The sequence below is a fragment of the Pungitius pungitius genome, unplaced genomic scaffold, assembly GCF_949316345.1.
Source record: "Pungitius pungitius unplaced genomic scaffold, fPunPun2.1 scaffold_37, whole genome shotgun sequence".
NCBI classification, from domain to species: Eukaryota; Metazoa; Chordata; class Actinopteri; order Perciformes; family Gasterosteidae; genus Pungitius; species Pungitius pungitius.
In genome coordinates, this window is record NW_026909808.1 from 34,844 (window position 1) to 56,387 (window position 21,544).

Genomic DNA, 21,544 nt, shown 5'->3' on the forward strand with positions numbered 1-21,544 from the left:
ATTATAAAGGATTAGGAAAAAGATAAAAAGCAGCTTACGGCCATACCTCTCTGGTTCCGCCCGATCTCGTCTGATCTCGGAAGCTAGGCAGAGCAGGGCCTGGTTAGTACCTGGATGGAAGACCGCCTGGGAATCCCAGGTGCCGTAAGCTTTTTCACTTCTCTCTCTGAAAGCCGCCCAGCGCCGTAGCTTGTACACCTACACAATTGTAAAAAGTTGATCACATTGTAGAAGAGATGCAATAGGAAGAAGATGAAAGGTGGCTTACGTCCATACCATCGTCAGGCCATTTGAGGTGGCGGGGACTGCAATGGCCATCCACCGATTGGCTGGGACTCCTGGGCGGGTCTTCTCTAGTCCATCCAATTTTCGCCATAGGATGTCACAGCCTTCTTTGCATACCCTTATTTAACCCACACAAAGATGCCAACGGCAGGCGTGACATAATTTTTTGACGCATTATAAAGGATTAGGAAAAAGATAAAAAGCAGCTTACGGCCATACCTCTCTGGTTCCGCCCGATCTCGTCTGATCTCGCAAGCTAAGCAGAGCAGGGCCTGGTTAGTACCTGGATGGAAGACCGCCTGGGAATCCCAGGTGCCGTAAGCTTTTTCACTTCTCTCTGAAAGCTGCAGAGCGCCGCAGATTGTACACCTACAAATTACAAAAAGTATATCACATTGTTGAAGAGATGCATGTTTATTGTTGTTTTAACGTTGGATATGAAAGGCATTTAGACAATATTATCAAACATGATTCCGTTTCATGGTTGCTAAATTAGTGTTGATCAACATTTAACAATTGGCATACTTTTGTTTGTAATTTAGCCGTTGAAATACAGGTGCTAACCAAACATGTTAGATTTACCAAAGAAGAATAGTAAAGTTCCCTTTAGGTTTTAGGAACCTCTCTTGCCAATGCTAAGAACTGCTTCAATTTTAGAAAAAGAAACTTCTGATTATCTTTGACACGTTTTAAAGGATTAGGAAAAAGATGAAAAGCAGCTTACGGCCATACCTCTCTGGTTCCGCCCGATCTCGTCTGATCTCGGAAGCTAAGCAGAGCAGGGCCTGGTTAGTACCTGAATGGAAGACCGCCTGGGAATCCCAGGTGCCGTAAGCTTTTTCACTTCTCTCTCTGAAAGCCGCCCAGCGCCGTAGCTTGTACACCTACACAATTGTAAAAAGTTGATCACATTGTAGAAGAGATGCAATAGGAAGAAGATGAAAGGTGGCTTACGTCCATACCATCGTCAGGCCATTTGAGGTGGCGGGGACTGCAATGGCCATCCACCGATTGGCTGGGACTCCTGGGCGGGTCTTCTCTAGTCCATCCAATTTTCGCCATAGGATGTCACAGCCTTCTTTGCATACCCTTATTTAACCCACACAAAGATGCCAACGGCAGGCGTGACATAATTTTTTGACGCATTATAAAGGATTAGGAAAAAGATAAAAAGCAGCTTACGGTCATACCTCTCTGCTTCCGCCCGATCTCGTCTGATCTTGGAAGCTAAGCAGAGCAGGGCCTGGTTAGTACCTGGATGGAAGACCGCCTGGGAATCCCAGGTGCCGTAAGCTTTTTCACTTCTCTCTCTGAAAGCCGCCCAGCGCCGTAGCTTGTACACCTACACAATTGTAAAAAGTTGATCACATTGTAGAAGAGATGCAATAGGAAGAAGATGAAAGGTGGCTTACGTCCATACCATCGTCAGGCCATTTGAGGTGGCGGGGACTGCAATGGCCATCCACCGATTGGCTGGGACTCCTGGGCGGGTCTTCTCTAGTCCATCCAATTTTCGCCATAGGATGTCACAGCCTTCTTTGCATACCCTTATTTAACCCACACAAAGATGCCAACGGCAGGCGTGACATAATTTTTTGACGCATTATAAAGGATTAGGAAAAAGATAAAAAGCAGCTTACGGCCATACCTCTCTGCTTCCGCCCGATCTCGTCTGATCTCGGAAGCTAAGCAGACCAGGGCCTGGTTAGTACCTGGATGGAAGACCGCCTGGGAATCCCAGGTGCCGTAAGCTTTTTCACTTCTCTCTGAAAGCTGCAGAGCGCCGCAGATTGTACACCTACAAATTACAAAAAGTATATCACATTGTTGAAGAGATGCATGTTTATTGTTGTTTTAACGTTGGATATGAAAGGCATTTAGACAATATTATCAAACATGATTCCGTTTCATGGTTGCTAAATTAGTGTTGATCAACATTTAACAATTGGCATACTTTTGTTTGTAATTTAGCCGTTGAAATACAGGTGCTAACCCAACATGTTAGAATTGCCAGTGAAGAAAAGTAAAGTTACCTTCAGGCTTTAGGAACCTCTCTTGCCAATGCTAAGAACTGCTTCAATTTTAGAAAAAGAAACTTCTGATTATCTTTGACACGTTTTAAAGGATTAGGAAAAAGATGAAAAGCAGCTTACGGCCATACCTCTCTGGTTCCGCCCGATCTCGTCTGATCTCGGAAGCTAAGCAGAGCAGGGCCTGGTTAGTACCTGAATGGAAGACCGCCTGGGAATCCCAGGTGCCGTAAGCTTTTTCACTTCTCTCTCTGAAAGCCGCCCAGCGCCGTAGCTTGTACACCTACACAATTGTAAAAAGTTGATCACATTGTAGAAGAGATGCAATAGGAAGAAGATGAAAGGTGGCTTACGTCCATACCATCGTCAGGCCATTTGAGGTGGCGGGGACTGCAATGGCCATCCACCGATTGGCTGGGACTCCTGGGCGGGTCTTCTCTAGTCCATCCAATTTTCGCCATAGGATGTCACAGCCTTCTTTGCATACCCTTATTTAACCCACACAAAGATGCCAACGGCAGGCGTGACATAATTTTTTGACGCATTATAAAGGATTAGGAAAAAGATAAAAAGCAGCTTACGGCCATACCTCTCTGCTTCCGCCCGATCTCGTCTGATCTCGGAAGCTAAGCAGACCAGGGCCTGGTTAGTACCTGGATGGAAGACCGCCTGGGAATCCCAGGTGCCGTAAGCTTTTTCACTTCTCTCTGAAAGCTGCAGAGCGCCGCAGATTGTACACCTACAAATTACAAAAAGTATATCACATTGTTGAAGAGATGCATGTTTATTGTTGTTTTAACGTTGGATATGAAAGGCATTTAGACAATATTATCAAACATGATTCCGTTTCATGGTTGCTAAATTAGTGTTGATCAACATTTAACAATTGGCATACTTTTGTTTGTAATTTAGCCGTTGAAATACAGGTGCTAACCAAACATGTTAGATTTACCAAAGAAGAAAAGTAAAGTTCCCTTTAGGTTTTAGGAACCTCTCTTGCCAATGCTAAGAACTGCTTCAATTTTAGAAAAAGAAACTTCTGATTATCTTTGACACGTTTTAAAGGATTAGGAAAAAGATGAAAAGCAGCTTACGGCCATACCTCTCTGGTTCCGCCCGATCTCGTCTGATCTCGGAAGCTAAGCAGAGCAGGGCCTGGTTAGTACCTGAATGGAAGACCGCCTGGGAATCCCAGGTGCCGTAAGCTTTTTCACTTCTCTCTCTGAAAGCCGCCCAGCGCCGTAGCTTGTACACCTACACAATTGTAAAAAGTTGATCACATTGTAGAAGAGATGCAATAGGAAGAAGATGAAAGGTGGCTTACGTCCATACCATCGTCAGGCCATTTGAGGTGGCGGGGACTGCAATGGCCATCCACCGATTGGCTGGGACTCCTGGGCGGGTCTTCTCTAGTCCATCCAATTTTCGCCATAGGATGTCACAGCCTTCTTTGCATACCCTTATTTAACCCACACAAAGATGCCAACGGCAGGCGTGACATAATTTTTTGACGCATTATAAAGGATTAGGAAAAAGATAAAAAGCAGCTTACGGCCATACCTCTCTGGTTCCGCCCGATCTCGTCTGATCTCGGAAGCTAAGCAGAGCAGGGCCTGGTTAGTACCTGGATGGAAGACCGCCTGGGAATCCCAGGTGCCGTAAGCTTTTTCACTTCTCTCTCTGAAAGCCGCCCAGCGCCGTAGCTTGTACACCTACACAATTGTAAAAAGTTGATCACATTGTAGAAGAGATGCAATAGGAAGAAGATGAAAGGTGGCTTACGTCCATACCATCGTCAGGCCATTTGAGGTGGCGGGGACTGCAATGGCCATCCACCGATTGGCTGGGACTCCTGGGCGGGTCTTCTCTAGTCCATCCAATTTTCGCCATAGGATGTCACAGCCTTCTTTGCATACCCTTATTTAACCCACACAAAGATGCCAACGGCAGGCGTGACATAATTTTTTGACGCATTATAAAGGATTAGGAAAAAGATAAAAAGCAGCTTACGGCCATACCTCTCTGGTTCCGCCCGATCTCGTCTGATCTCGGAAGCTAAGCAGAGCAGGGCCTGGTTAGTACCTGGATGGAAGACCGCCTGGGAATCCCAGGTGCCGTAAGCTTTTTCACTTCTCTCTGAAAGCTGCAGAGCGCCGCAGATTGTACACCTACAAATTACAAAAAGTATATCACATTGTTGAAGAGATGCATGTTTATTGTTGTTTTAACGTTGGATATGAAAGGCATTTAGACAATATTATCAAACATGATTCCGTTTCATGGTTGCTAAATTAGTGTTGATCAACATTTAACAATTGGCATACTTTTGTTTGTAATTTAGCCGTTGAAATACAGGTGCTAACCAAACATGTTAGATTTACCAAAGAAGAAAAGTAAAGTTCCCTTTAGGTTTTAGGAACCTCTCTTGCCAATGCTAAGAACTGCTTCAATTTTAGAAAAAGAAACTTCTGATTATCTTTGACACGTTTTAAAGGATTAGGAAAAAGATGAAAAGCAGCTTACGGCCATACCTCTCTGGTTCCGCCCGATCTCGTCTGATCTCGGAAGCTAAGCAGAGCAGGGCCTGGTTAGTACCTGAATGGAAGACCGCCTGGGAATCCCAGGTGCCGTAAGCTTTTTCACTTCTCTCTCTGAAAGCCGCCCAGCGCCGTAGCTTGTACACCTACACAATTGTAAAAAGTTGATCACATTGTAGAAGAGATGCAATAGGAAGAAGATGAAAGGTGGCTTACGTCCATACCATCGTCAGGCCATTTGAGGTGGCGGGGACTGCAATGGCCATCCACCGATTGGCTGGGACTCCTGGGCGGGTCTTCTCTAGTCCATCCAATTTTCGCCATAGGATGTCACAGCCTTCTTTGCATACCCTTATTTAACCCACACAAAGATGCCAACGGCAGGCGTGACATAATTTTTTGACGCATTATAAAGGATTAGGAAAAAGATAAAAAGCAGCTTACGGCCATACCTCTCTGGTTCCGCCCGATCTCGTCTGATCTCGGAAGCTAAGCAGAGCAGGGCCTGGTTAGTACCTGGATGGAAGACCGCCTGGGAATCCCAGGTGCCGTAAGCTTTTTCACTTCTCTCTGAAAGCTGCAGAGCGCCGCAGATTGTACACCTACAAATTACAAAAAGTATATCACATTGTTGAAGAGATGCATGTTTATTGTTGTTTTAACGTTGGATATGAAAGGCATTTAGACAATATTATCAAACATGATTCCGTTTCATGGTTGCTAAATTAGTGTTGATCAACATTTAACAATTGGCATACTTTTGTTTGTAATTTAGCCGTTGAAATACAGGTGCTAACCAAACATGTTAGAATTGCCAGTGAAGAAAAGTAAAGTTACCTTCAGGCTTTAGGAACCTCTCTTGCCAATGCTAAGAACTGCTTCAATTTTAGAAAAAGAAACTTCTGATTATCTTTGACACGTTTTAAAGGATTAGGAAAAAGATGAAAAGCAGCTTACGGCCATACCTCTCTGGTTCCGCCCAATCTCGTCTGATCTCGGAAGCTAAGCAGAGCAGGGCCTGGTTAGTACCTGAATGGAAGACCGCCTGGGAATCCCAGGTGCCGTAAGCTTTTTCACTTCTCTCTCTGAAAGCCGCCCAGCGCCGTAGCTTGTACACCTACACAATTGTAAAAAGTTGATCACATTGTAGAAGAGATGCAATAGGAAGAAGATGAAAGGTGGCTTACGTCCATACCATCGTCAGGCCATTTGAGGTGGCGGGGACTGCAATGGCCATCCACCGATTGGCTGGGACTCCTGGGCGGGTCTTCTCTAGTCCATCCAATTTTCGCCATAGGATGTCACAGCCTTCTTTGCATACCCTTATTTAACCCACACAAAGATGCCAACGGCAGGCGTGACATAATTTTTTGACGCATTATAAAGGATTAGGAAAAAGATAAAAAGCAGCTTACGGCCATACCTCTCTGGTTCCGCCCGATCTCGTCTGATCTCGGAAGCTAGGCAGAGCAGGGCCTGGTTAGTACCTGGATGGAAGACCGCCTGGGAATCCCAGGTGCCGTAAGCTTTTTCACTTCTCTCTCTGAAAGCCGCCCAGCGCCGTAGCTTGTACACCTACACAATTGTAAAAAGTTGATCACATTGTAGAAGAGATGCAATAGGAAGAAGATGAAAGGTGGCTTACGTCCATACCATCGTCAGGCCATTTGAGGTGGCGGGGACTGCAATGGCCATCCACCGATTGGCTGGGACTCCTGGGCGGGTCTTCTCTAGTCCATCCAATTTTCGCCATAGGATGTCACAGCCTTCTTTGCATACCCTTATTTAACCCACACAAAGATGCCAACGGCAGGCGTGACATAATTTTTTGACGCATTATAAAGGATTAGGAAAAAGATAAAAAGCAGCTTACGGCCATACCTCTCTGGTTCCGCCCGATCTCGTCTGATCTCGGAAGCTAAGCAGAGCAGGGCCTGGTTAGTACCTGGATGGAAGACCGCCTGGGAATCCCAGGTGCCGTAAGCTTTTTCACTTCTCTCTGAAAGCTGCAGAGCGCCGCAGATTGTACACCTACAAATTACAAAAAGTATATCACATTGTTGAAGAGATGCATGTTTATTGTTGTTTTAACGTTGGATATGAAAGGCATTTAGACAATATTATCAAACATGATTCCGTTTCATGGTTGCTAAATTAGTGTTGATCAACATTTAACAATTGGCATACTTTTGTTTGTAATTTAGCCGTTGAAATACAGGTGCTAACCAAACATGTTAGATTTACCAAAGAAGAATAGTAAAGTTCCCTTTAGGTTTTAGGAACCTCTCTTGCCAATGCTAAGAACTGCTTCAATTTTAGAAAAAGAAACTTCTGATTATCTTTGACACGTTTTAAAGGATTAGGAAAAAGATGAAAAGCAGCTTACGGCCATACCTCTCTGGTTCCGCCCGATCTCGTCTGATCTCGGAAGCTAAGCAGAGCAGGGCCTGGTTAGTACCTGAATGGAAGACCGCCTGGGAATCCCAGGTGCCGTAAGCTTTTTCACTTCTCTCTCTGAAAGCCGCCCAGCGCCGTAGCTTGTACACCTACACAATTGTAAAAAGTTGATCACATTGTAGAAGAGATGCAATAGGAAGAAGATGAAAGGTGGCTTACGTCCATACCATCGTCAGGCCATTTGAGGTGGCGGGGACTGCAATGGCCATCCACCGATTGGCTGGGACTCCTGGGCGGGTCTTCTCTAGTCCATCCAATTTTCGCCATAGGATGTCACAGCCTTCTTTGCATACCCTTATTTAACCCACACAAAGATGCCAACGGCAGGCGTGACATAATTTTTTGACGCATTATAAAGGATTAGGAAAAAGATAAAAAGCAGCTTACGGCCATACCTCTCTGCTTCCGCCCGATCTCGTCTGATCTCGGAAGCTAAGCAGACCAGGGCCTGGTTAGTACCTGGATGGAAGACCGCCTGGGAATCCCAGGTGCCGTAAGCTTTTTCACTTCTCTCTGAAAGCTGCAGAGCGCCGCAGATTGTACACCTACAAATTACAAAAAGTATATCACATTGTTGAAGAGATGCATGTTTATTGTTGTTTTAACGTTGGATATGAAAGGCATTTAGACAATATTATCAAACATGATTCCGTTTCATGGTTGCTAAATTAGTGTTGATCAACATTTAACAATTGGCATACTTTTGTTTGTAATTTAGCCGTTGAAATACAGGTGCTAACCCAACATGTTAGAATTGCCAGTGAAGAAAAGTAAAGTTACCTTCAGGCTTTAGGAACCTCTCTTGCCAATGCTAAGAACTGCTTCAATTTTAGAAAAAGAAACTTCTGATTATCTTTGACACGTTTTAAAGGATTAGGAAAAAGATGAAAAGCAGCTTACGGCCATACCTCTCTGGTTCCGCCCGATCTCGTCTGATCTCGGAAGCTAAGCAGAGCAGGGCCTGGTTAGTACCTGAATGGAAGACCGCCTGGGAATCCCAGGTGCCGTAAGCTTTTTCACTTCTCTCTCTGAAAGCCGCCCAGCGCCGTAGCTTGTACACCTACACAATTGTAAAAAGTTGATCACATTGTAGAAGAGATGCAATAGGAAGAAGATGAAAGGTGGCTTACGTCCATACCATCGTCAGGCCATTTGAGGTGGCGGGGACTGCAATGGCCATCCACCGATTGGCTGGGACTCCTGGGCGGGTCTTCTCTAGTCCATCCAATTTTCGCCATAGGATGTCACAGCCTTCTTTGCATACCCTTATTTAACCCACACAAAGATGCCAACGGCAGGCGTGACATAATTTTTTGACGCATTATAAAGGATTAGGAAAAAGATAAAAAGCAGCTTACGGCCATACCTCTCTGCTTCCGCCCGATCTCGTCTGATCTCGGAAGCTAAGCAGACCAGGGCCTGGTTAGTACCTGGATGGAAGACCGCCTGGGAATCCCAGGTGCCGTAAGCTTTTTCACTTCTCTCTGAAAGCTGCAGAGCGCCGCAGATTGTACACCTACAAATTACAAAAAGTATATCACATTGTTGAAGAGATGCATGTTTATTGTTGTTTTAACGTTGGATATGAAAGGCATTTAGACAATATTATCAAACATGATTCCGTTTCATGGTTGCTAAATTAGTGTTGATCAACATTTAACAATTGGCATACTTTTGTTTGTAATTTAGCCGTTGAAATACAGGTGCTAACCAAACATGTTAGATTTACCAAAGAAGAAAAGTAAAGTTCCCTTTAGGTTTTAGGAACCTCTCTTGCCAATGCTAAGAACTGCTTCAATTTTAGAAAAAGAAACTTCTGATTATCTTTGACACGTTTTAAAGGATTAGGAAAAAGATGAAAAGCAGCTTACGGCCATACCTCTCTGGTTCCGCCCGATCTCGTCTGATCTCGGAAGCTAAGCAGAGCAGGGCCTGGTTAGTACCTGAATGGAAGACCGCCTGGGAATCCCAGGTGCCGTAAGCTTTTTCACTTCTCTCTCTGAAAGCCGCCCAGCGCCGTAGCTTGTACACCTACACAATTGTAAAAAGTTGATCACATTGTAGAAGAGATGCAATAGGAAGAAGATGAAAGGTGGCTTACGTCCATACCATCGTCAGGCCATTTGAGGTGGCGGGGACTGCAATGGCCATCCACCGATTGGCTGGGACTCCTGGGCGGGTCTTCTCTAGTCCATCCAATTTTCGCCATAGGATGTCACAGCCTTCTTTGCATACCCTTATTTAACCCACACAAAGATGCCAACGGCAGGCGTGACATAATTTTTTGACGCATTATAAAGGATTAGGAAAAAGATAAAAAGCAGCTTACGGCCATACCTCTCTGGTTCCGCCCGATCTCGTCTGATCTCGGAAGCTAAGCAGAGCAGGGCCTGGTTAGTACCTGGATGGAAGACCGCCTGGGAATCCCAGGTGCCGTAAGCTTTTTCACTTCTCTCTCTGAAAGCCGCCCAGCGCCGTAGCTTGTACACCTACACAATTGTAAAAAGTTGATCACATTGTAGAAGAGATGCAATAGGAAGAAGATGAAAGGTGGCTTACGTCCATACCATCGTCAGGCCATTTGAGGTGGCGGGGACTGCAATGGCCATCCACCGATTGGCTGGGACTCCTGGGCGGGTCTTCTCTAGTCCATCCAATTTTCGCCATAGGATGTCACAGCCTTCTTTGCATACCCTTATTTAACCCACACAAAGATGCCAACGGCAGGCGTGACATAATTTTTTGACGCATTATAAAGGATTAGGAAAAAGATAAAAAGCAGCTTACGGCCATACCTCTCTGGTTCCGCCCGATCTCGTCTGATCTCGGAAGCTAAGCAGAGCAGGGCCTGGTTAGTACCTGGATGGAAGACCGCCTGGGAATCCCAGGTGCCGTAAGCTTTTTCACTTCTCTCTGAAAGCTGCAGAGCGCCGCAGATTGTACACCTACAAATTACAAAAAGTATATCACATTGTTGAAGAGATGCATGTTTATTGTTGTTTTAACGTTGGATATGAAAGGCATTTAGACAATATTATCAAACATGATTCCGTTTCATGGTTGCTAAATTAGTGTTGATCAACATTTAACAATTGGCATACTTTTGTTTGTAATTTAGCCGTTGAAATACAGGTGCTAACCAAACATGTTAGATTTACCAAAGAAGAAAAGTAAAGTTCCCTTTAGGTTTTAGGAACCTCTCTTGCCAATGCTAAGAACTGCTTCAATTTTAGAAAAAGAAACTTCTGATTATCTTTGACACGTTTTAAAGGATTAGGAAAAAGATGAAAAGCAGCTTACGGCCATACCTCTCTGGTTCCGCCCGATCTCGTCTGATCTCGGAAGCTAAGCAGAGCAGGGCCTGGTTAGTACCTGAATGGAAGACCGCCTGGGAATCCCAGGTGCCGTAAGCTTTTTCACTTCTCTCTCTGAAAGCCGCCCAGCGCCGTAGCTTGTACACCTACACAATTGTAAAAAGTTGATCACATTGTAGAAGAGATGCAATAGGAAGAAGATGAAAGGTGGCTTACGTCCATACCATCGTCAGGCCATTTGAGGTGGCGGGGACTGCAATGGCCATCCACCGATTGGCTGGGACTCCTGGGCGGGTCTTCTCTAGTCCATCCAATTTTCGCCATAGGATGTCACAGCCTTCTTTGCATACCCTTATTTAACCCACACAAAGATGCCAACGGCAGGCGTGACATAATTTTTTGACGCATTATAAAGGATTAGGAAAAAGATAAAAAGCAGCTTACGGCCATACCTCTCTGGTTCCGCCCGATCTCGTCTGATCTCGGAAGCTAAGCAGACCAGGGCCTGGTTAGTACCTGGATGGAAGACCGCCTGGGAATCCCAGGTGCCGTAAGCTTTTTCACTTCTCTCTGAAAGCTGCAGAGCGCCGCAGATTGTACACCTACAAATTACAAAAAGTATATCACATTGTTGAAGAGATGCATGTTTATTGTTGTTTTAACGTTGGATATGAAAGGCATTTAGACAATATTATCAAACATGATTCCGTTTCATGGTTGCTAAATTAGTGTTGATCAACATTTAACAATTGGCATACTTTTGTTTGTAATTTAGCCGTTGAAATACAGGTGCTAACCCAACATGTTAGAATTGCCAGTGAAGAAAAGTAAAGTTACCTTCAGGCTTTAGGAACCTCTCTTGCCAATGCTAAGAACTGCTTCAATTTTAGAAAAAGAAACTTCTGATTATCTTTGACACGTTTTAAAGGATTAGGAAAAAGATGAAAAGCAGCTTACGGCCATACCTCTCTGGTTCCGCCCGATCTCGTCTGATCTCGGAAGCTAAGCAGAGCAGGGCCTGGTTAGTACCTGAATGGAAGACCGCCTGGGAATCCCAGGTGCCGTAAGCTTTTTCACTTCTCTCTCTGAAAGCCGCCCAGCGCCGTAGCTTGTACACCTACACAATTGTAAAAAGTTGATCACATTGTAGAAGAGATGCAATAGGAAGAAGATGAAAGGTGGCTTACGTCCATACCATCGTCAGGCCATTTGAGGTGGCGGGGACTGCAATGGCCATCCACCGATTGGCTGGGACTCCTGGGCGGGTCTTCTCTAGTCCATCCAATTTTCGCCATAGGATGTCACAGCCTTCTTTGCATACCCTTATTTAACCCACACAAAGATGCCAACGGCAGGCGTGACATAATTTTTTGACGCATTATAAAGGATTAGGAAAAAGATAAAAAGCAGCTTACGGCCATACCTCTCTGCTTCCGCCCGATCTCGTCTGATCTCGGAAGCTAAGCAGACCAGGGCCTGGTTAGTACCTGGATGGAAGACCGCCTGGGAATCCCAGGTGCCGTAAGCTTTTTCACTTCTCTCTGAAAGCTGCAGAGCGCCGCAGATTGTACACCTACAAATTACAAAAAGTATATCACATTGTTGAAGAGATGCATGTTTATTGTTGTTTTAACGTTGGATATGAAAGGCATTTAGACAATATTATCAAACATGATTCCGTTTCATGGTTGCTAAATTAGTGTTGATCAACATTTAACAATTGGCATACTTTTGTTTGTAATTTAGCCGTTGAAATACAGGTGCTAACCAAACATGTTAGATTTACCAAAGAAGAAAAGTAAAGTTCCCTTTAGGTTTTAGGAACCTCTCTTGCCAATGCTAAGAACTGCTTCAATTTTAGAAAAAGAAACTTCTGATTATCTTTGACACGTTTTAAAGGATTAGGAAAAAGATGAAAAGCAGCTTACGGCCATACCTCTCTGGTTCCGCCCGATCTCGTCTGATCTCGGAAGCTAAGCAGAGCAGGGCCTGGTTAGTACCTGAATGGAAGACCGCCTGGGAATCCCAGGTGCCGTAAGCTTTTTCACTTCTCTCTCTGAAAGCCGCCCAGCGCCGTAGCTTGTACACCTACACAATTGTAAAAAGTTGATCACATTGTAGAAGAGATGCAATAGGAAGAAGATGAAAGGTGGCTTACGTCCATACCATCGTCAGGCCATTTGAGGTGGCGGGGACTGCAATGGCCATCCACCGATTGGCTGGGACTCCTGGGCGGGTCTTCTCTAGTCCATCCAATTTTCGCCATAGGATGTCACAGCCTTCTTTGCATACCCTTATTTAACCCACACAAAGATGCCAACGGCAGGCGTGACATAATTTTTTGACGCATTATAAAGGATTAGGAAAAAGATAAAAAGCAGCTTACGGCCATACCTCTCTGGTTCCGCCCGATCTCGTCTGATCTCGGAAGCTAAGCAGAGCAGGGCCTGGTTAGTACCTGGATGGAAGACCGCCTGGGAATCCCAGGTGCCGTAAGCTTTTTCACTTCTCTCTCTGAAAGCCGCCCAGCGCCGTAGCTTGTACACCTACACAATTGTAAAAAGTTGATCACATTGTAGAAGAGATGCAATAGGAAGAAGATGAAAGGTGGCTTACGTCCATACCATCGTCAGGCCATTTGAGGTGGCGGGGACTGCAATGGCCATCCACCGATTGGCTGGGACTCCTGGGCGGGTCTTCTCTAGTCCATCCAATTTTCGCCATAGGATGTCACAGCCTTCTTTGCATACCCTTATTTAACCCACACAAAGATGCCAACGGCAGGCGTGACATAATTTTTTGACGCATTATAAAGGATTAGGAAAAAGATAAAAAGCAGCTTACGGCCATACCTCTCTGGTTCCGCCCGATCTCGTCTGATCTCGGAAGCTAAGCAGAGCAGGGCCTGGTTAGTACCTGGATGGAAGACCGCCTGGGAATCCCAGGTGCCGTAAGCTTTTTCACTTCTCTCTGAAAGCTGCAGAGCGCCGCAGATTGTACACCTACAAATTACAAAAAGTATATCACATTGTTGAAGAGATGCATGTTTATTGTTGTTTTAACGTTGGATATGAAAGGCATTTAGACAATATTATCAAACATGATTCCGTTTCATGGTTGCTAAATTAGTGTTGATCAACATTTAACAATTGGCATACTTTTGTTTGTAATTTAGCCGTTGAAATACAGGTGCTAACCAAACATGTTAGATTTACCAAAGAAGAAAAGTAAAGTTCCCTTTAGGTTTTAGGAACCTCTCTTGCCAATGCTAAGAACTGCTTCAATTTTAGAAAAAGAAACTTCTGATTATCTTTGACACGTTTTAAAGGATTAGGAAAAAGATGAAAAGCAGCTTACGGCCATACCTCTCTGGTTCCGCCCGATCTCGTCTGATCTCGGAAGCTAAGCAGAGCAGGGCCTGGTTAGTACCTGAATGGAAGACCGCCTGGGAATCCCAGGTGCCGTAAGCTTTTTCACTTCTCTCTCTGAAAGCCGCCCAGCGCCGTAGCTTGTACACCTACACAATTGTAAAAAGTTGATCACATTGTAGAAGAGATGCAATAGGAAGAAGATGAAAGGTGGCTTACGTCCATACCATCGTCAGGCCATTTGAGGTGGCGGGGACTGCAATGGCCATCCACCGATTGGCTGGGACTCCTGGGCGGGTCTTCTCTAGTCCATCCAATTTTCGCCATAGGATGTCACAGCCTTCTTTGCATACCCTTATTTAACCCACACAAAGATGCCAACGGCAGGCGTGACATAATTTTTTGACGCATTATAAAGGATTAGGAAAAAGATAAAAAGCAGCTTACGGCCATACCTCTCTGGTTCCGCCCGATCTCGTCTGATCTCGGAAGCTAAGCAGAGCAGGGCCTGGTTAGTACCTGGATGGAAGACCGCCTGGGAATCCCAGGTGCCGTAAGCTTTTTCACTTCTCTCTGAAAGCTGCAGAGCGCCGCAGATTGTACACCTACAAATTACAAAAAGTATATCACATTGTTGAAGAGATGCATGTTTATTGTTGTTTTAACGTTGGATATGAAAGGCATTTAGACAATATTATCAAACATGATTCCGTTTCATGGTTGCTAAATTAGTGTTGATCAACATTTAACAATTGGCATACTTTTGTTTGTAATTTAGCCGTTGAAATACAGGTGCTAACCAAACATGTTAGAATTGCCAGTGAAGAAAAGTAAAGTTACCTTCAGGCTTTAGGAACCTCTCTTGCCAATGCTAAGAACTGCTTCAATTTTAGAAAAAGAAACTTCTGATTATCTTTGACACGTTTTAAAGGATTAGGAAAAAGATGAAAAGCAGCTTACGGCCATACCTCTCTGGTTCCGCCCAATCTCGTCTGATCTCGGAAGCTAAGCAGAGCAGGGCCTGGTTAGTACCTGAATGGAAGACCGCCTGGGAATCCCAGGTGCCGTAAGCTTTTTCACTTCTCTCTCTGAAAGCCGCCCAGCGCCGTAGCTTGTACACCTACACAATTGTAAAAAGTTGATCACATTGTAGAAGAGATGCAATAGGAAGAAGATGAAAGGTGGCTTACGTCCATACCATCGTCAGGCCATTTGAGGTGGCGGGGACTGCAATGGCCATCCACCGATTGGCTGGGACTCCTGGGCGGGTCTTCTCTAGTCCATCCAATTTTCGCCATAGGATGTCACAGCCTTCTTTGCATACCCTTATTTAACCCACACAAAGATGCCAACGGCAGGCGTGACATAATTTTTTGACGCATTATAAAGGATTAGGAAAAAGATAAAAAGCAGCTTACGGCCATACCTCTCTGGTTCCGCCCGATCTCGTCTGATCTCGGAAGCTAGGCAGAGCAGGGCCTGGTTAGTACCTGGATGGAAGACCGCCTGGGAATCCCAGGTGCCGTAAGCTTTTTCACTTCTCTCTCTGAAAGCCGCCCAGCGCCGTAGCTTGTACACCTACACAATTGTAAAAAGTTGATCACATTGTAGAAGAGATGCAATAGGAAGAAGATGAAAGGTGGCTTACGTCCATACCATCGTCAGGCCATTTGAGGTGGCGGGGACTGCAATGGCCATCCACCGATTGGCTGGGACTCCTGGGCGGGTCTTCTCTAGTCCATCCAATTTTCGCCATAGGATGTCACAGCCTTCTTTGCATACCCTTATTTAACCCACACAAAGATGCCAACGGCAGGCGTGACATAATTTTTTGACGCATTATAAAGGATTAGGAAAAAGATAAAAAGCAGCTTACGGCCATACCTCTCTGGTTCCGCCCGATCTCGTCTGATCTCGGAAGCTAAGCAGAGCAGGGCCTGGTTAGTACCTGGATGGAAGACCGCCTGGGAATCCCAGGTGCCGTAAGCTTTTTCACTTCTCTCTGAAAGCTGCAGAGCGCCGCAGATTGTACACCTACAAATTACAAAAAGTATATCACATTGTTGAAGAGATGCATGTTTATTGTTGTTTTAACGTTGGATATGAAAGGCATTTAGACAATATTATCAAACATGATTCCGTTTCATGGTTGCTAAATTAGTGTTGATCAACATTTAACAATTGGCATACTTTTGTTTGTAATTTAGCCGTTGAAATACAGGTGCTAACCAAACATGTTAGATTTACCAAAGAAGAATAGTAAAGTTCCCTTTAGGTTTTAGGAACCTCTCTTGCCAATGCTAAGAACTGCTTCAATTTTAGAAAAAGAAACTTCTGATTATCTTTGACACGTTTTAAAGGATTAGGAAAAAGATGAAAAGCAGCTTACGGCCATACCTCTCTGGTTCCGCCCGATCTCGTCTGATCTCGGAAGCTAAGCAGAGCAGGGCCTGGTTAGTACCTGAATGGAAGATCGCCTGGGAATCCCAGGTGCCGTAAGCTTTTTCACTTCTCTCTCTGAAAGCCGCCCAGCGCCGTAGCTTGTACACCTACACAATTGTAAAAAGTTGATCACATTGTAGAAGAGATGCAATAGGAAGAAGATGAAAGGTGGCTTACGTCCATACCATCGTCAGGCCATTTGAGGTGGCGGGGACTGCAATGGCCATCCACCGATTGGCTGGGACTCCTGGGCGGGTCTTCTCTAGTCCATCCAATTTTCGCCATAGGATGTCACAGCCTTCTTTGCATACCCTTATTTAACCCACACAAAGATGCCAACGGCAGGCGTGACATAATTTTTTGACGCATTATAAAGGATTAGGAAAAAGATAAAAAGCAGCTTACGGTCATACCTCTCTGCTTCCGCCCGATCTCGTCTGATCTTGGAAGCTAAGCAGAGCAGGGCCTGGTTAGTACCTGGATGGAAGACCGCCTGGGAATCCCAGGTGCCGTAAGCTTTTTCACTTCTCTCTCTGAAAGCCGCCCAGCGCCGTAGCTTGTACACCTACACAATTGTAAAAAGTTGATCACATTGTAGAAGAGATGCAATAGGAAGAAGATGAAAGGTGGCTTACGTCCATACCATCGTCAGGCCATTTGAGGTGGCGGGGACTGCAATGGCCATCCACCGATTGGCTGGGACTCCTGGGCGGGTCTTCTCTAGTCCATCCAATTTTCGCCATAGGATGTCACAGCCTTCTTTGCATACCCTTATTTAACCCACACAAAGATGCCAACGGCAGGCGTGACATAATTTTTTGACGCATTATAAAGGATTAGGAAAAAGATAAAAAGCAGCTTACGGCCATACCTCTCTGCTTCCGCCCGATCTCGTCTGATCTCGGAAGCTAAGCAGACCAGGGCCTGGTTAGTACCTGGATGGAAGACCGCCTGGGAATCCCAGGTGCCGTAAGCTTTTTCACTTCTCTCTGAAAGCTGCAGAGCGCCGCAGATTGTACACCTACAAATTACAAAAAGTATATCACATTGTTGAAGAGATGCATGTTTATTGTTGTTTTAACGTTGGATATGAAAGGCATTTAGACAATATTATCAAACATGATTCCGTTTCATGGTTGCTAAATTAGTGTTGATCAACATTTAACAATTGGCATACTTTTGTTTGTAATTTAGCCGTTGAAATACAGGTGCTAACCCAACATGTTAGAATTGCCAGTGAAGAAAAGTAAAGTTACCTTCAGGCTTTAGGAACCTCTCTTGCCAATGCTAAGAACTGCTTCAATTTTAGAAAAAGAAACTTCTGATTATCTTTGACACGTTTTAAAGGATTAGGAAAAAGATGAAAAGCAGCTTACGGCCATACCTCTCTGGTTCCGCCCGATCTCGTCTGATCTCGGAAGCTAAGCAGAGCAGGGCCTGGTTAGTACCTGAATGGAAGACCGCCTGGGAATCCCAGGTGCCGTAAGCTTTTTCACTTCTCTCTCTGAAAGCCGCCCAGCGCCGTAGCTTGTACACCTACACAATTGTAAAAAGTTGATCACATTGTAGAAGAGATGCAATAGGAAGAAGATGAAAGGTGGCTTACGTCCATACCATCGTCAGGCCATTTGAGGTGGCGGGGACTGCAATGGCCATCCACCGATTGGCTGGGACTCCTGGGCGGGTCTTCTCTAGTCCATCCAATTTTCGCCATAGGATGTCACAGCCTTCTTTGCATACCCTTATTTAACCCACACAAAGATGCCAACGGCAGGCGTGACATAATTTTTTGACGCATTATAAAGGATTAGGAAAAAGATAAAAAGCAGCTTACGGCCATACCTCTCTGCTTCCGCCCGATCTCGTCTGATCTCGGAAGCTAAGCAGACCAGGGCCTGGTTAGTACCTGGATGGAAGACCGCCTGGGAATCCCAGGTGCCGTAAGCTTTTTCACTTCTCTCTGAAAGCTGCAGAGCGCCGCAGATTGTACACCTACAAATTACAAAAAGTATATCACATTGTTGAAGAGATGCATGTTTATTGTTGTTTTAACGTTGGATATGAAAGGCATTTAGACAATATTATCAAACATGATTCCGTTTCATGGTTGCTAAATTAGTGTTGATCAACATTTAACAATTGGCATACTTTTGTTTGTAATTTAGCCGTTGAAATACAGGTGCTAACCAAACATGTTAGATTTACCAAAGAAGAAAAGTAAAGTTCCCTTTAGGTTTTAGGAACCTCTCTTGCCAATGCTAAGAACTGCTTCAATTTTAGAAAAAGAAACTTCTGATTATCTTTGACACGTTTTAAAGGATTAGGAAAAAGATGAAAAGCAGCTTACGGCCATACCTCTCTGGTTCCGCCCGATCTCGTCTGATCTCGGAAGCTAAGCAGAGCAGGGCCTGGTTAGTACCTGAATGGAAGACCGCCTGGGAATCCCAGGTGCCGTAAGCTTTTTCACTTCTCTCTCTGAAAGCCGCCCAGCGCCGTAGCTTGTACACCTACACAATTGTAAAAAGTTGATCACATTGTAGAAGAGATGCAATAGGAAGAAGATGAAAGGTGGCTTACGTCCATACCATCGTCAGGCCATTTGAGGTGGCGGGGACTGCAATGGCCATCCACCGATTGGCTGGGACTCCTGGGCGGGTCTTCTCTAGTCCATCCAATTTTCGCCATAGGATGTCACAGCCTTCTTTGCATACCCTTATTTAACCCACACAAAGATGCCAACGGCAGGCGTGACATAATTTTTTGACGCATTATAAAGGATTAGGAAAAAGATAAAAAGCAGCTTACGGCCATACCTCTCTGGTTCCGCCCGATCTCGTCTGATCTCGGAAGCTAAGCAGAGCAGGGCCTGGTTAGTACCTGGATGGAAGACCGCCTGGGAATCCCAGGTGCCGTAAGCTTTTTCACTTCTCTCTCTGAAAGCCGCCCAGCGCCGTAGCTTGTACACCTACACAATTGTAAAAAGTTGATCACATTGTAGAAGAGATGCAATAGGAAGAAGATGAAAGGTGGCTTACGTCCATACCATCGTCAGGCCATTTGAGGTGGCGGGGACTGCAATGGCCATCCACCGATTGGCTGGGACTCCTGGGCGGGTCTTCTCTAGTCCATCCAATTTTCGCCATAGGATGTCACAGCCTTCTTTGCATACCCTTATTTAACCCACACAAAGATGCCAACGGCAGGCGTGACATAATTTTTTGACGCATTATAAAGGATTAGGAAAAAGATAAAAAGCAGCTTACGGCCATACCTCTCTGGTTCCGCCCGATCTCGTCTGATCTCGGAAGCTAAGCAGAGCAGGGCCTGGTTAGTACCTGGATGGAAGACCGCCTGGGAATCCCAGGTGCCGTAAGCTTTTTCACTTCTCTCTGAAAGCTGCAGAGCGCCGCAGATTGTACACCTACAAATTACAAAAAGTATATCACATTGTTGAAGAGATGCATGTTTATTGTTGTTTTAACGTTGGATATGAAAGGCATTTAGACAATATTATCAAACATGATTCCGTTTCATGGTTGCTAAATTAGTGTTGATCAACATTTAACAATTGGCATACTTTTGTTTGTAATTTAGCCGTTGAAATACAGGTGCTAACCAAACATGTTAGATTTACCAAAGAAGAAAAGTAAAGTTCCCTTTAGGTTTTAGGAACCTCTCTTGCCAATGCTAAGAACTGCTTCAATTTTAGAAAAAGAAACTTCTGATTATCTTTGACACGTTTTAAAGGATTAGGAAAAAGATGAAAAGCAGCTTACGGCCATACCTCTCTGGTTCCGCCCGATCTCGTCTGATCTCGGAAGCTAAGCAGAGCAGGGCCTGGTTAGTACCTGAATGGAAGACCGCCTGGGAATCCCAGGTGCCGTAAGCTTTTTCACTTCTCTCTCTGAAAGCCGCCCAGCGCCGTAGCTTGTACACCTACACAATTGTAAAAAGTTGATCACATTGTAGAAGAGATGCAATAGGAAGAAGATGAAAGGTGGCTTACGTCCATACCATCGTCAGGCCATTTGAGGTGGCGGGGACTGCAATGGCCATCCACCGATTGGCTGGGACTCCTGGGCGGGTCTTCTCTAGTCCATCCAATTTTCGCCATAGGATGTCACAGCCTTCTTTGCATACCCTTATTTAACCCACACAAAGATGCCAACGGCAGGCGTGACATAATTTTTTGACGCATTATAAAGGATTAGGAAAAAGATAAAAAGCAGCTTACGGCCATACCTCTCTGGTTCCGCCCGATCTCGTCTGATCTCGGAAGCTAAGCAGAGCAGGGCCTGGTTAGTACCTGGATGGAAGACCGCCTGGGAATCCCAGGTGCCGTAAGCTTTTTCACTTCTCTCTGAAAGCTGCAGAGCGCCGCAGATTGTACACCTACAAATTACAAAAAGTATATCACATTGTTGAAGAGATGCATGTTTATTGTTGTTTTAACGTTGGATATGAAAGGCATTTAGACAATATTATCAAACATGATTCCGTTTCATGGTTGCTAAATTAGTGTTGATGAACATTTAACAATTGGCATACTTTTGTTTGTAATTTAGCCGTTGAAATACAGGTGCTAACCAAACATGTTAGAATTGCCAGTGAAGAAAAGTAAAGTTACCTTCAGGCTTTAGGAACCTCTCTTGCCAATGCTAAGAACTGCTTCAATTTTAGAAAAAGAAACTTCTGATTATCTTTGACACGTTTTAAAGGATTAGGAAAAAGATGAAAAGCAGCTTACGGCCATACCTCTCTGGTTCCGCCCAATCTCGTCTGATCTCGGAAGCTAAGCAGAGCAGGGCCTGGTTAGTACCTGAATGGAAGACCGCCTGGGAATCCCAGGTGCCGTAAGCTTTTTCACTTCTCTCTCTGAAAGCCGCCCAGCGCCGTAGCTTGTACACCTACACAATTGTAAAAAGTTGATCACATTGTAGAAGAGATGCAATAGGAAGAAGATGAAAGGTGGCTTACGTCCATACCATCGTCAGGCCATTTGAGGTGGCGGGGACTGCAATGGCCATCCACCGATTGGCTGGGACTCCTGGGCGGGTCTTCTCTAGTCCATCCAATTTTCGCCATAGGATGTCACAGCCTTCTTTGCATAC

The 21,544-nt window shown here is 44.9% G+C and overlaps 45 non-coding genes across 45 annotated transcripts; all 45 read left to right on the plus strand.

The window, feature by feature from the left end:
• The first annotated feature begins 32 nt into the window (after nt 1-32).
• Nucleotides 33-151, plus strand: LOC134110020 (5S ribosomal RNA). The gene has a single exon (XR_009943414.1). It is a non-coding gene; the product is annotated as a 5S ribosomal RNA (ribosomal RNA).
• A 339-nt stretch (nt 152-490) lies between these two features.
• LOC134110048 (5S ribosomal RNA) lies at nt 491-609 on the plus strand. The gene has a single exon (XR_009943442.1). It is a non-coding gene; the product is annotated as a 5S ribosomal RNA (ribosomal RNA).
• Nucleotides 610-1,003: 394 nt separating this feature from the next.
• Nucleotides 1,004-1,122, plus strand: LOC134109838 (5S ribosomal RNA). The gene has a single exon (XR_009943233.1). It is a non-coding gene; the product is annotated as a 5S ribosomal RNA (ribosomal RNA).
• A 339-nt stretch (nt 1,123-1,461) lies between these two features.
• Nucleotides 1,462-1,580, plus strand: LOC134110106 (5S ribosomal RNA). The gene has a single exon (XR_009943500.1). It is a non-coding gene; the product is annotated as a 5S ribosomal RNA (ribosomal RNA).
• A 339-nt stretch (nt 1,581-1,919) lies between these two features.
• Nucleotides 1,920-2,038, plus strand: LOC134110128 (5S ribosomal RNA). Its single transcript, XR_009943522.1, has one exon. It is a non-coding gene; the product is annotated as a 5S ribosomal RNA (ribosomal RNA).
• A 394-nt stretch (nt 2,039-2,432) lies between these two features.
• On the plus strand, nt 2,433-2,551 carry LOC134109839 (5S ribosomal RNA). The gene has a single exon (XR_009943234.1). It is a non-coding gene; the product is annotated as a 5S ribosomal RNA (ribosomal RNA).
• Nucleotides 2,552-2,890: 339 nt separating this feature from the next.
• Nucleotides 2,891-3,009, plus strand: LOC134110129 (5S ribosomal RNA). The gene has a single exon (XR_009943523.1). It is a non-coding gene; the product is annotated as a 5S ribosomal RNA (ribosomal RNA).
• Nucleotides 3,010-3,403: 394 nt separating this feature from the next.
• On the plus strand, nt 3,404-3,522 carry LOC134109840 (5S ribosomal RNA). The gene has a single exon (XR_009943235.1). It is a non-coding gene; the product is annotated as a 5S ribosomal RNA (ribosomal RNA).
• A 339-nt stretch (nt 3,523-3,861) lies between these two features.
• LOC134110448 (5S ribosomal RNA) lies at nt 3,862-3,980 on the plus strand. The gene has a single exon (XR_009943833.1). It is a non-coding gene; the product is annotated as a 5S ribosomal RNA (ribosomal RNA).
• A 339-nt stretch (nt 3,981-4,319) lies between these two features.
• On the plus strand, nt 4,320-4,438 carry LOC134110459 (5S ribosomal RNA). The gene has a single exon (XR_009943844.1). It is a non-coding gene; the product is annotated as a 5S ribosomal RNA (ribosomal RNA).
• Nucleotides 4,439-4,832: 394 nt separating this feature from the next.
• LOC134109842 (5S ribosomal RNA) lies at nt 4,833-4,951 on the plus strand. The gene has a single exon (XR_009943237.1). It is a non-coding gene; the product is annotated as a 5S ribosomal RNA (ribosomal RNA).
• A 339-nt stretch (nt 4,952-5,290) lies between these two features.
• On the plus strand, nt 5,291-5,409 carry LOC134110470 (5S ribosomal RNA). The gene has a single exon (XR_009943855.1). It is a non-coding gene; the product is annotated as a 5S ribosomal RNA (ribosomal RNA).
• Nucleotides 5,410-5,803: 394 nt separating this feature from the next.
• On the plus strand, nt 5,804-5,922 carry LOC134110148 (5S ribosomal RNA). The gene has a single exon (XR_009943542.1). It is a non-coding gene; the product is annotated as a 5S ribosomal RNA (ribosomal RNA).
• A 339-nt stretch (nt 5,923-6,261) lies between these two features.
• Nucleotides 6,262-6,380, plus strand: LOC134110021 (5S ribosomal RNA). The gene has a single exon (XR_009943415.1). It is a non-coding gene; the product is annotated as a 5S ribosomal RNA (ribosomal RNA).
• A 339-nt stretch (nt 6,381-6,719) lies between these two features.
• Nucleotides 6,720-6,838, plus strand: LOC134110481 (5S ribosomal RNA). Its single transcript, XR_009943866.1, has one exon. It is a non-coding gene; the product is annotated as a 5S ribosomal RNA (ribosomal RNA).
• A 394-nt stretch (nt 6,839-7,232) lies between these two features.
• Nucleotides 7,233-7,351, plus strand: LOC134109843 (5S ribosomal RNA). Its single transcript, XR_009943238.1, has one exon. It is a non-coding gene; the product is annotated as a 5S ribosomal RNA (ribosomal RNA).
• A 339-nt stretch (nt 7,352-7,690) lies between these two features.
• Nucleotides 7,691-7,809, plus strand: LOC134110130 (5S ribosomal RNA). Its single transcript, XR_009943524.1, has one exon. It is a non-coding gene; the product is annotated as a 5S ribosomal RNA (ribosomal RNA).
• Nucleotides 7,810-8,203: 394 nt separating this feature from the next.
• LOC134109844 (5S ribosomal RNA) lies at nt 8,204-8,322 on the plus strand. The gene has a single exon (XR_009943239.1). It is a non-coding gene; the product is annotated as a 5S ribosomal RNA (ribosomal RNA).
• Nucleotides 8,323-8,661: 339 nt separating this feature from the next.
• On the plus strand, nt 8,662-8,780 carry LOC134110131 (5S ribosomal RNA). Its single transcript, XR_009943525.1, has one exon. It is a non-coding gene; the product is annotated as a 5S ribosomal RNA (ribosomal RNA).
• Nucleotides 8,781-9,174: 394 nt separating this feature from the next.
• Nucleotides 9,175-9,293, plus strand: LOC134109845 (5S ribosomal RNA). The gene has a single exon (XR_009943240.1). It is a non-coding gene; the product is annotated as a 5S ribosomal RNA (ribosomal RNA).
• A 339-nt stretch (nt 9,294-9,632) lies between these two features.
• Nucleotides 9,633-9,751, plus strand: LOC134110492 (5S ribosomal RNA). The gene has a single exon (XR_009943877.1). It is a non-coding gene; the product is annotated as a 5S ribosomal RNA (ribosomal RNA).
• A 339-nt stretch (nt 9,752-10,090) lies between these two features.
• On the plus strand, nt 10,091-10,209 carry LOC134110504 (5S ribosomal RNA). The gene has a single exon (XR_009943889.1). It is a non-coding gene; the product is annotated as a 5S ribosomal RNA (ribosomal RNA).
• A 394-nt stretch (nt 10,210-10,603) lies between these two features.
• On the plus strand, nt 10,604-10,722 carry LOC134109846 (5S ribosomal RNA). The gene has a single exon (XR_009943241.1). It is a non-coding gene; the product is annotated as a 5S ribosomal RNA (ribosomal RNA).
• Nucleotides 10,723-11,061: 339 nt separating this feature from the next.
• LOC134110016 (5S ribosomal RNA) lies at nt 11,062-11,180 on the plus strand. The gene has a single exon (XR_009943410.1). It is a non-coding gene; the product is annotated as a 5S ribosomal RNA (ribosomal RNA).
• Nucleotides 11,181-11,574: 394 nt separating this feature from the next.
• LOC134109848 (5S ribosomal RNA) lies at nt 11,575-11,693 on the plus strand. The gene has a single exon (XR_009943243.1). It is a non-coding gene; the product is annotated as a 5S ribosomal RNA (ribosomal RNA).
• Nucleotides 11,694-12,032: 339 nt separating this feature from the next.
• On the plus strand, nt 12,033-12,151 carry LOC134110132 (5S ribosomal RNA). The gene has a single exon (XR_009943526.1). It is a non-coding gene; the product is annotated as a 5S ribosomal RNA (ribosomal RNA).
• A 394-nt stretch (nt 12,152-12,545) lies between these two features.
• On the plus strand, nt 12,546-12,664 carry LOC134109849 (5S ribosomal RNA). Its single transcript, XR_009943244.1, has one exon. It is a non-coding gene; the product is annotated as a 5S ribosomal RNA (ribosomal RNA).
• A 339-nt stretch (nt 12,665-13,003) lies between these two features.
• Nucleotides 13,004-13,122, plus strand: LOC134110515 (5S ribosomal RNA). The gene has a single exon (XR_009943900.1). It is a non-coding gene; the product is annotated as a 5S ribosomal RNA (ribosomal RNA).
• A 339-nt stretch (nt 13,123-13,461) lies between these two features.
• LOC134110526 (5S ribosomal RNA) lies at nt 13,462-13,580 on the plus strand. The gene has a single exon (XR_009943911.1). It is a non-coding gene; the product is annotated as a 5S ribosomal RNA (ribosomal RNA).
• Nucleotides 13,581-13,974: 394 nt separating this feature from the next.
• On the plus strand, nt 13,975-14,093 carry LOC134109850 (5S ribosomal RNA). Its single transcript, XR_009943245.1, has one exon. It is a non-coding gene; the product is annotated as a 5S ribosomal RNA (ribosomal RNA).
• Nucleotides 14,094-14,432: 339 nt separating this feature from the next.
• LOC134110537 (5S ribosomal RNA) lies at nt 14,433-14,551 on the plus strand. Its single transcript, XR_009943922.1, has one exon. It is a non-coding gene; the product is annotated as a 5S ribosomal RNA (ribosomal RNA).
• Nucleotides 14,552-14,945: 394 nt separating this feature from the next.
• On the plus strand, nt 14,946-15,064 carry LOC134110149 (5S ribosomal RNA). Its single transcript, XR_009943543.1, has one exon. It is a non-coding gene; the product is annotated as a 5S ribosomal RNA (ribosomal RNA).
• A 339-nt stretch (nt 15,065-15,403) lies between these two features.
• LOC134110022 (5S ribosomal RNA) lies at nt 15,404-15,522 on the plus strand. Its single transcript, XR_009943416.1, has one exon. It is a non-coding gene; the product is annotated as a 5S ribosomal RNA (ribosomal RNA).
• A 339-nt stretch (nt 15,523-15,861) lies between these two features.
• On the plus strand, nt 15,862-15,980 carry LOC134110548 (5S ribosomal RNA). Its single transcript, XR_009943933.1, has one exon. It is a non-coding gene; the product is annotated as a 5S ribosomal RNA (ribosomal RNA).
• Nucleotides 15,981-16,374: 394 nt separating this feature from the next.
• Nucleotides 16,375-16,493, plus strand: LOC134110018 (5S ribosomal RNA). Its single transcript, XR_009943412.1, has one exon. It is a non-coding gene; the product is annotated as a 5S ribosomal RNA (ribosomal RNA).
• A 339-nt stretch (nt 16,494-16,832) lies between these two features.
• On the plus strand, nt 16,833-16,951 carry LOC134110107 (5S ribosomal RNA). Its single transcript, XR_009943501.1, has one exon. It is a non-coding gene; the product is annotated as a 5S ribosomal RNA (ribosomal RNA).
• Nucleotides 16,952-17,290: 339 nt separating this feature from the next.
• LOC134110133 (5S ribosomal RNA) lies at nt 17,291-17,409 on the plus strand. The gene has a single exon (XR_009943527.1). It is a non-coding gene; the product is annotated as a 5S ribosomal RNA (ribosomal RNA).
• Nucleotides 17,410-17,803: 394 nt separating this feature from the next.
• Nucleotides 17,804-17,922, plus strand: LOC134109851 (5S ribosomal RNA). Its single transcript, XR_009943246.1, has one exon. It is a non-coding gene; the product is annotated as a 5S ribosomal RNA (ribosomal RNA).
• A 339-nt stretch (nt 17,923-18,261) lies between these two features.
• On the plus strand, nt 18,262-18,380 carry LOC134110134 (5S ribosomal RNA). The gene has a single exon (XR_009943528.1). It is a non-coding gene; the product is annotated as a 5S ribosomal RNA (ribosomal RNA).
• A 394-nt stretch (nt 18,381-18,774) lies between these two features.
• LOC134109852 (5S ribosomal RNA) lies at nt 18,775-18,893 on the plus strand. Its single transcript, XR_009943247.1, has one exon. It is a non-coding gene; the product is annotated as a 5S ribosomal RNA (ribosomal RNA).
• A 339-nt stretch (nt 18,894-19,232) lies between these two features.
• On the plus strand, nt 19,233-19,351 carry LOC134110559 (5S ribosomal RNA). The gene has a single exon (XR_009943944.1). It is a non-coding gene; the product is annotated as a 5S ribosomal RNA (ribosomal RNA).
• Nucleotides 19,352-19,690: 339 nt separating this feature from the next.
• On the plus strand, nt 19,691-19,809 carry LOC134110570 (5S ribosomal RNA). Its single transcript, XR_009943955.1, has one exon. It is a non-coding gene; the product is annotated as a 5S ribosomal RNA (ribosomal RNA).
• A 394-nt stretch (nt 19,810-20,203) lies between these two features.
• LOC134109853 (5S ribosomal RNA) lies at nt 20,204-20,322 on the plus strand. Its single transcript, XR_009943248.1, has one exon. It is a non-coding gene; the product is annotated as a 5S ribosomal RNA (ribosomal RNA).
• Nucleotides 20,323-20,661: 339 nt separating this feature from the next.
• LOC134110581 (5S ribosomal RNA) lies at nt 20,662-20,780 on the plus strand. The gene has a single exon (XR_009943966.1). It is a non-coding gene; the product is annotated as a 5S ribosomal RNA (ribosomal RNA).
• Nucleotides 20,781-21,174: 394 nt separating this feature from the next.
• On the plus strand, nt 21,175-21,293 carry LOC134110150 (5S ribosomal RNA). The gene has a single exon (XR_009943544.1). It is a non-coding gene; the product is annotated as a 5S ribosomal RNA (ribosomal RNA).
• Nucleotides 21,294-21,544: the final 251 nt, after the last annotated feature.